The following is an 8,512-nucleotide window of genomic DNA, read 5'->3' on the forward strand; positions in this document are numbered from 1 at the left end:
GATATTTCTACATCCTTGCTGCCTGGACACTCTCTCTCTGCTTCTCTGGGACCCCCAGCTCTGCCTCCATCCTGGCTCATGGGCAGGAGGAGGGGCTTGGGGGCAACTTGGGAGCCAGGGCTCCCTGATCCCACAGCGTGCGGTCTGCACCCCGACTCCATGGCCAGCAGAGCCCAGCAGCAGGCTCGGGGGGCCTCAGCTCATGGGCCCTCTCTGTGAAGCCCCTTCCTCCCCGCCCCCACTCTGCTCCCACCCTTCCCCCTCCAGTCACCCCCAGGGATCCCCCACAGCCCTGCTGGGTCCCCTGGGCACCAGAGTGGCCACGGACCCCTCCCTCTACAGCTTTAAGGGAAATTCTCACAGGGTATTTTGTCTACCTCACATATATAGTTTTTAGGGCAAAAGAGAATAATTTATACAGCTATGCTAAATGGGAAAGTATTTATGTTATTTATATAGTTTCTATATTTCATGGGCAGCACATGTAGGGGTGTGTGTTGCCCGGGAGCCATCTGTCTGGGGAGATTGGCCCCGGGCCCCCTGGAGTCCCCGCTGAGCTGGACACAGGCAGGTGGGGCGGAGCCTGGGTCTCGGGGCCGGGTGCCCTCTTTGCTGGGCTGTGGAGATGCTATGCTCTGGTAGGAGAGCTTGGCTGGGGGTGGTCCTGACCGCACGGGGAGCGGGGCACCCGGCCTGCGGGGAGCACATTCAGGGCTCAGAAATGCGCTGTGCCTCTTGTGTCTGTCCTCCCTCCACAGTCCCGGCGAGGCGGGTGGGGCCGTGCGGAGAGGGGAGGGCTGTGCTGGAAGCCACACTGCAGAGATGTGTTCCGGGACTATTTGCAGACCATCTGCAAAGCCGGGCACTACAGCAGCAGACCTCCCTCCAGCCCAGCGTCTCAGGGAAGAAGCCACTGGATCCGGGTGGCCAGCAGGCATTTCCCTCTAGCGGGGTCCCTGGCTTTTCGGGGACCGTGACTGTGAGGGACCTGGAGAGATAAGGATGGCGTGGACAGCCCCTGCCCACATGGCCCCAGGCGGTTGGGCGAGTGCGCCCGGCTCCTGTTCGCTCTTATTCATGCTTTTCTTTCGAAGAATGAATCGTTCCGCACTGGATTTCTGGCCAGCCTAGAAGAATCAGGTGCACAGGCAACCCAGACCTGCATTCCCACCTGGCTGTTAGCACGAGGGAGCCCACTGGACAAAGTGCCTGGGGCCACAGGTGGCCAGGCGCCCCTGCCCCCGCCCTCCCTCGCCCCTGGACACCCCTGCCCGGCTCCTAGGACCCGCAGTGCCCCCCGCCCTCTGGTCTGCAAACATGCGACCCCGTGGGCAGACCCAGGCCACTCTGCAGAGTGCTTCTTGCTTTCTAAAGCTTCCTAACAACCATGAACTTCAAGAGCTTTCGGTCTCAGCACATTGTAGAGCCGCAAGGGGAGCCTTCGTCTCCTGATCACTCAGCCGATGGGCAAGTCCCTGCCTCGGAGTGTTGACATCCCCATAGGGGAGAAGGACAATAAACCGACAAACTCCTCACTGTAAGTCTGTGTGCATTTGTATTGCGATTACCCAGCCGCAGTGTATGTGACCACCCGCAGTGGTTCAGGGAGTGGGGCCTGTGGGTGTGGACGATCCTGATGGCCTCCAGCAAGCAGCAATGGCAGGATCTGAACCCAGACCTGCCTGCCCCTAAAGCAGGGGTCCCTGCCTCTCCACAGGGGCAGACAAAGGAGGGGTGAATCGCCCCATTTTATGGATTCTGGGTAAACTGAGGCCTTGAGCGAGGAAGTAACCCATCCCAGATGACACACTGAGTCAGGCCAGGCTGGAGCCTGGTCCCCCTTGAAGTTGGCAGGGGCTTCTAGAGCCTTCTTCCCGAGGGGGCAGGATAAGGCTGAGCAGGAGCCCTTAGGTCCCATGGGAGGAACCAGAGGGGGTTCCCCCCACCCCATCCCAGTGCCGCCTCCAGCCACATGGCCTTCCCAGCATGCTCCTGGGGGCCGCTGGCCCGAGGAAGCCCTTCCTCAGCTGAAGGCCACAGAGTGGTGATCCTCGGGCTCAGGCCCGCACCTGCTTCTACTCTTCAGGGCCCACGACACTCACTGGGGTCCCAAGAGAGGCAGGCAGAGGTGGGACCACAGCCCAGCCTCCCAGGCACCTGCATCTCCCCCTGCACCTGCGCCCTCGGTGCTCCGGACCCAGGCCAACTGGTCCTGAGCCACGACAGTCATCTCTGGGCTCCGGCTTCTCCTGGATTTTCTCACCGGGTGGCACATCCCTTTTCAGAGAGGGAAAGAGGCACAGAACGGTTAAGTACTCACAGAAGACAGAAGGTCCCCTTGCTGGGAGGCGGACCCAGGCTTTGTCTCCCAGCCCTGTGTCCTTCCACTGCCCACCATGCAAGCCCGCCCACCCCCGCCTGTAAACCACTCCACAAACAGGCCCCAAGGCCTCTCCACCTCCGGCTGCCTGCTGCCCACTCTTCCCGGGGAATGGTGCTTCTTGAGACAGTCATGAGCTGGGTACTCTGCCCGTGGCGTCCCCCACCCCCTTACAGACATGTAGCCACGTTTACCACCTCTCTTTGTGTGTGCATATTTGTTTTGCCCAGGGGTCTGTGAGGATCATGCAGGCACCAGGACCCTGAAATCCTCCATCACACGTCTCTCGCATCGCGAACCTTCCCCAGCCGAACCACCGGTCGGCTTCCTGGCCAGAGGCTGGCCTTGACACTGTCCAGATCCAGACTTCCCGGGCTGGCCCTGGAGATGGCCTTTCTCACATTGCTTCCCGGTCCAGGGTCCAGACCGAGCATTGCGAGGGCCGGTGCTGTGGCGCAGCAGGTGAACTGCTGCTCGCATCTCTGTTGTTTCGTATCGGAGTGCCAGTTCCAGGCTGAGCTACTCCACTTCCCATCCAGCTCTCTGCTAATGCCTCTGGGAAGGCAGCAGAAGATGGCCCAAGTCCTTGGGCCCCTTCAACCCATGTGGGAGACCTGGATGGAGTTCCACGTGTCTGGTTTCCGCCTGGTCCAGTCCTGGCCAATGTGGCCATTGGGGATCTCGCTCTGTCTCTTCCTCTCTTGGTCACTGTGGCTTTCAAATAAATAAAGATTTTTAACAACATCGAGCACTGCATTTTGCTGTCCTATCTCTCCAGGCCCCTGTAACCTAGAGCAGTCTCTGACTGCCTTGCTTTCACGACACGGAGAGTTTGAGGAGTTGGGGGTGGGGCCTTGTAACCCCTGTCTCCCCTGAGGCACACCTGTGTCCAGGTGACTGGGTCCACGTCTCAGGGGCGCACCGCCTTCCCCGCCTTCCCCGTGCCTGTTTCAGGAGCCGCTGGGTGTCGGTTTCCCGTGACAGCGATGCTGAATCTCGTCCCTTGGGGAAGTGATTTCTGCCATATCCCTCCAGGTCGAGTCGCCCCTTTGTGATCGTGATGTGTCTGGAGGGTGAGACTGTGGGAAGATCATGGACCCATGGTTTCAGCACCCCCTGGGGGTCCATTCCGGGGCTAGTGCGGCCCAATCCTGGGCCAATCCCCACGTTGTTGCGATGTTTTAGTTGACGTTTGTCCGTAAAGAAGAGCTTTCCTTCTCCACCCCACAGTATTTGTTGTGATTTGCAGTCACTCTACGGCTGAGAATGATCACACTCATTTCTTTAAGATTTATTTATTTATTTGAAAGGCAGACTTAGAAAGAGAGAGAGTGGAGAGAGAGAGATCTTCCATCTGCTGGTTCACTCTCCCTGTGGCCACAATGACTGGAGCTGGGCCAGCTGAATCCAGGAGCCAGGAGCTTCTTCCTGGTCTCCCACATGGGTGCAGGGGCCCAAGGACTTGGGCCATCCTCCACTGCCTTCCCAGGAGCGTTAGCAGGGAGTTGGATCAGAAGTAGAACAGCCAGGACTCGAACTGGCACCCATATGGGATGCCAGCACAACAGACAGTGGTTTAACCTGCTGTGCCACAGTGCTGGCCCCAGTCACTCCCATTTTACAGATGAGAAAATTGAGGGTTGGGGAGTTTAAAGCATTTGCTGAGTGAGTGACAGAGCCAGGACTCAAACACAGACCCTTTTCATGCCTGAGCCCTTGTCAGCTGCCCTCGAAACCACCCCAAACCCCTGGGTTGCTTCTCTGATGACGTAGCTCTGAACAGGGAGTGAGAAGGCGGGTCCTCTCCCAGTGATTCCTGCGGCGGGTGGGGACGGCACCAGGAGCAGCCGGAGTCGGGGATTCTCTCTCTGGAAACCCTCAGCCAGCCCTGCCCCTGCCGCCCCCTGCCCCGCCCACCTCCCACCTGGGAGACTCAGCATCACCCCCCCCAGCCCTGCTCTGGCCTTCGCTGTGTTCTGGGCTCTACAGCGCACGGCTGTGGTGACCCCAACACCTGGTGCTGCTGAGACGGGCCCAAGGTCAGTTACTCTGCCCCCTGGACTGATGACCTCCCCACCTGGGGGAAGACCGCCCCGCCTGCTGTGAGCACAGGGCTGGAAGAGACCACAGTAGTGACCATGACACCACACCGGGGCCCCTCTGACCGCCCCCTTCCCCTCGCTTCCCGTTCTTCACTGCACCCTCTCACTGGGCGCTCTGCACGGAGCTCTCGGGCGGCAGGCGCTGGCTGGTCGCTGGCACTCAGGGAGGCTGCACACGAGGAGACAGGCGTGCACAGGGGTGGCAGCGTGTGGGGTGTGCGGCTCAGAGAGGCCTCTGCGGGCCCTCACTCTGCCCTTCTTCATCACCATGGCAACCCTGGGGGGCCCCGCCAGGAGCCCCATTTCATAGAGGGTCCCTGCCTTGTCCAACTCGCCACACTCACAGCGGCCTCCTCCCTACCCCTTCCCTGGGAGGGCAAGGGAGAAGGGGATGAGGGAAGAGCAGGGACCCCTCCTCCCCCCTTCCCCTCCCTCCTTCTCCTCCCCTCCTCCAGTTCTTCCCCCCTCCTCTTCCTCATCTTTCCCCCCCTCCTCTTCCTCCTCCTCTTCCTCCTCCTCTCTCCCTCCTCCTTTTCCTCCTCCTCTTCCTCCTCCACTTCACCCTCCTCCTCCTCTTCTCCTCCTCCTCCTTCTCCCGCTCCTCTTCTTCTTCATCCTCATCTTCCTCTTTCTCCTCCTCCTCTTCCCCCTCCTCCTCTTCTCCTCTTCACCCTCCTCCCCCTCCCCCCTTCCTCCTCCTCCTCTTCTCTCTCTTCCTCTTCTCCCTTCTCCTCCTCCTCCTCCCCCCCCCTCCAGGATTCCTCTGCCCTTTCTCACCTCCCTGCAGAGTGGAGGCTGCTGTCTCTTGGGTGTCTTACCCCCTCTCTCCCGTCCCTCAGGGGCTGTGGGGCCCGCATTCCTCCCCGGCTCTCACAAGCCCATTAGAGTGTTTACGCTGCAGTGGGCTCAGGGGGGCCAGGCCCCCCACCCCAGCGCCCTGCCACGGAGAGTGGCCCACTGCAGGGTGGAGGCCATCCCCAGGCCCTGGGAGACCCTGGCCTGCGCCCGAATTCCTGCCCCCTGTCTGGACAAGTCCGGGGCGCCAAGGGCCTGGGGAGCTGTGGCAGCCCCGGTCCCGCCAGCCCTTGGTGCACGGCCGCTCCCCAGGCTGACAGCCTCTAATCTCAGCTGTCTTCCTGCAGCCAGCCCGAGCCGGGGTCACCTGACGCCGACACATTTGAATTCAGAAGCTGATTTCTCCTTGTTGGCAACGTGTCATTTCTGAGATGGCCTTCTCTGCCCAGAGGCGGGAGCTGTCACAGCCGCGCAGGTGTGGCCTCGGTGCCTCCCCCAAGTTCAGGGAGGATTAGGGGGGCGGGGGCGGCACATGTGCTCATCTCCAGCTCTGCAGGGCGGGGGGGGGATGGGAGGGGGCGCAGAACGGCCTCCGCTCTCCCCTCAAGCCCCGCTGCAGAGGAGAGGCCCCAAGTTTGGGAGCTAAAGTCGCCGCAGCTGCCCAGAGCAGCAGGAAGGGGGTTGGAGCGTGTTCTGCACAGGGCCAGGCTCAGCGCCTTTGACGAGTACCCTGTACCCGGCGTTGGGACGGCCCGGCGGGAGAGCCCCGGAGCTGGGGAGGACAAGGGAGCTGGCCCCTCACACGCAGGCTTCAACAGCGCCAGTGAAAAATGCCTTCTCCCCTAGCTTCCCCCACCCCGGTCCCTCTGTGTCCCCCCAGCACTGGCCTCCATCCACAATGATCTCTCAAGGTTATCTTTGCTTTAACAGATGAATGAATGAATGAATGGGAAGATGGGTGAACAAATGCTTGGTGAATCTTGCTCTCTATCCCGTTCCCCAACCCCAAGTCCCTCCCAACAGCTCTGGCCACAGCAGGGTGCCTGCAGGGAGGGGCTTGAAATAGGGGCGACCTCAGAGATATGCCGGCCCCAGCCCATTCTACAGATGAGCAAGCTGAGTGACCACAGAAGCGAAGATGGAGTGGTGCAAAGACGGGGCCGGGCTGGTGGGGCACCGGGGATGGCACCTGGCGGCTCGGTGCCTTGTGATAACTTATGATGGGTACTGCTTACGTTCCACTGAAAAATTAACAGGTGAACTTGGGATTTGTCTCACAGAGGGTGGTCAAATGTTCAAGAAGAAGGGACAGAGGGTCATTCAAGGTCAGGCAAACAGAGCCTCCCGTGAGCACTGTCCTGGGTGTTGGAGCTCCGTGGAAAAGTCACCTTCTCAGAGCCCCACACCGGTTTGCAAAGCTATTTATAGAAATTTCTCTATGGGAGTTTCTCAATAAATACAGAGATAGATAAATAGAGATATAAATAGGGAGAGAGGGAGGGGAACCACATACACGGCACTCCCACCAAGTGCCAGGGCCGTGGGGGGTGTAGGGATGAAGAAGTTCCCAAGTGCCAGCGCTGAGAGACAGTGTGATGAAGCTGACAGCCCTGCCACCCGAGCACAGGGCACAGGGACAGTGCCTGGGGAGCTGCGTGGGCTAGCAGGGACACCCCCCACTCCATTTCTCACTGCTACTTTTGAATTCCACACCTTGTGAAGGTCTGAATGCTATCTCATCTCAACAAACAGACAAAGTAGGATAAAAATGAAGTGTGGGGGCTGGCGCCATGGCACAGTAGGTTAATCCTCCGACTGCAGTGCCGGCATCCATAGGGGTGCTGGTTCTAGTCCCGGCTGCTCCTCTTCTGATCCAGCTCTCTGCTATGGCCTGGGAAAGCAGTAGAAGATGCCCCAAGTCCTTGGGCCCCTGCACCCGCGTGGGAGACCCGGAAGAAGCTCCTGGCTCCAGATTGGCCCAGTTCTGGCTGTTGCAGCCATTTGGGGAGTCAACCAATGGATGAAGGACTTTCTCTCTCTCTCTCTCTCTCTCTCTCTCTCCCTCTCTCTCTCCCCCCTCCCTCCCCCTCCCCCTGCCCCTCCTCCTCTCCCTCTCCCTCTCCCTCTCCCTCTCCCTCTCCCTCTCTGTATCTCTGCCTTTCAAGTAAATAAACAGATCTTAAAGGGGGGGGGGAGTCTTATGGGAACACTGGTGGGAGGGGAAATCGGGGAAGACTCCGCAGAAGGGTGAGAACCCAGCTCCAGCGTGAGGCTGAAGAGGGTGCTGGGGAGGGGCAGGAGGTGGGGACAGGGGATGCAGCGTGGGGGTGGCTGCAACACAGGTGACAAAACCAGCCGTGCAGGGCTGCTGGGAGGACGGGAGGCAGCCTTAGCAAGCCTCAGGGACACAAAGGGTTTCACAGATTGTTATTATTATTGTTGTTGTTGTTGTTGTTCCGCGGCTGCCTCCATGGTCTCTGGGCCTCCAGGAGTCTCGAGCGACAGGCGCACCCAGCACCGCTGCGCAGCATTTCACAGTTCCCCCAGGCCCCACCACAGACCCCAGTACCCCACTCTGCCGGGAGGGACAGACCCCAGGCAGGCAGGCAGGCGTTCCGGGCCATGCGCCCGGTGCTGACGAAAGGCTTTGCAGAGGAACCTCCCGATCCTCACCAGCAGCGAGGGCCCAGGCCCCCACCCCCATCTCACAGATGCGGAAACTGAGGTACTCAAAGGTCAAGGGACCTCCATGAGGCCACACCTCCAGGCTTGGACCCCAGCTGGCCTCTTAGCCCTTTCCTGGCTGCAACCCGCGTGCCCGGCCGGCCACCCCTGGGATTCTCTCCTTTGCCTGCTCAGCCTTTCCCGCAGCAGGAAGAGAATCATTTCCTGTGACTCAGCAGAGCCTACGAGCACAGCGGAGGCTTCATGTGTGCCCTTGATATGGAAGCGGCGAGATTTTGAAAATCTGACTTCCTGGGCCAGCGTTGTGTGCAGCAGGTCAAGCTGCTGCTGGTGGTGCCGGCTTCCCATGTCCCAGCACCTGGGATTCAAACAGATCCAGCTCCCTGCTCGTGCGCCTGGGAAGGCAGTGGAGGACGGCTCAAGTGCTTGGGGCCCTGCCACCCGTGTGGGAGACCCAGATGGAGTTCTGGGCTGTTGGCTTCAGCTTGACCTAACCCTGGCCATTGCACACATGCGGGAGGGAGTGAATCAATAGAAGATCTCTGTCTCT

Source organism: Oryctolagus cuniculus, chromosome 17 (assembly GCF_051225735.1).
Source record: "Oryctolagus cuniculus isolate XC-2025 breed Fujian yellow rabbit chromosome 17, ASM5122573v1, whole genome shotgun sequence".
Classification (NCBI taxonomy): domain Eukaryota; kingdom Metazoa; phylum Chordata; class Mammalia; order Lagomorpha; family Leporidae; genus Oryctolagus; species Oryctolagus cuniculus.